The sequence below is a fragment of the Rhagoletis zephyria genome, unplaced genomic scaffold (genome assembly GCF_001687245.7).
Source record: "Rhagoletis zephyria isolate East Lansing unplaced genomic scaffold, Rhagoletis_zephyria_1.1 Rzeph_scaffold_83096, whole genome shotgun sequence".
NCBI classification, from domain to species: Eukaryota; Metazoa; Arthropoda; class Insecta; order Diptera; family Tephritidae; genus Rhagoletis; species Rhagoletis zephyria.
In genome coordinates this window covers 1-1,060 of record NW_016240144.1, presented here as the reverse complement: position 1 = coordinate 1,060, position 1,060 = coordinate 1, and the positions used below count along the sequence as shown (strand labels likewise).

Here is a 1,060-nt window from a genome sequence, read left to right as displayed (position 1 = left end):
ATGTGATATATTAGTTAATTAGTTTAGTTGCGGGTATATGAAATCTTTTGAAATATTTCGGAGCTCGAATGCTGATGTAGAGGACCGATTTGGAACTGTGTTGGAAATGCTTTGTAGGGAATTTTGATCATCGTGATCTCTGTGAGCATTGGTAATATAACTATTGTCTCTATGCAGCATTAAGAAATTATGCAGTGCTATAGTAGCTAACACAATTTTGTCAGCGTTCTCTGGATTGGCATGAATGTTTGTATGAAGGACTCGCCATCGATTTGCTAGAATGCCAAATGCATTTTCGATATGTACACGAGCTTTTGATAAAGCTTTGTTAAATGCTGTTTTATCCGGGGATAAGAAATGGCCAGGAAAAGGTCGCATTAAATTTTTTTTTAGGGGAANGCTATAGTAGCTAACAAAATTTTGTCAGCGTTCTCTGGATTGGCTAGAATGTTTGTATGAAGCACTCGCCATCGATTTGCTAGAATGCCAAATGCATTTTCGATATGTACACGAGCTTTTGATAAAGCTTTGTTAAATGCTGTTTTATCCGGGGATAAGAAATGGCCAGGAAAAGGTCGCATTAAATTTTTTTTTAGGGGAAAGGCATTATCAGCCACAAAGTAATAGGGAAAGTTGATTGAAGTATGAGGTAAAGGTCGGTCCGGTGGCACTTCCAAGGTTCCGTCTAAAATTCTTTTACCAAAGGCGGTTCTACTAAATATACCGCCATCGCTTTGAGAACCAAATGATCCAACGTTAACATAGGTGAACACATAGTTGGCATCACAAGCCGCTAATAGTGGGATGCTAAACCGTTTTTTATAATTAAAATAAAGTGAGCCACTTTTTCTTGGACGGAACATATTAATATGCTTGCCATCAATTGCTCCCACGCAATTTGGCATTCCAGTTTTTATGAAAAAATCATCAGCAATTTTCCGCAGTTCTGTGACATTTGGTGGAGAAACGTAAATAGAACCGAACTCAACCCACAGTGCATCACATGTTTCCTAAATTATTTTTCGCACAGTTGAAATGCCAAGCTTATACGCCCAAGCCA

The 1,060-nt window shown here is 38.2% G+C and overlaps 1 pseudogene; it reads right to left on the bottom strand.

Annotated features, from left to right (window-relative positions):
• Positions 1 to 389: 389 nt before the first annotated feature.
• LOC108357723 (uncharacterized) lies at positions 390 to 1,052 on the bottom strand (annotated as a pseudogene).
• Between the last annotated feature and the right edge of the window lie 8 nt (positions 1,053 to 1,060).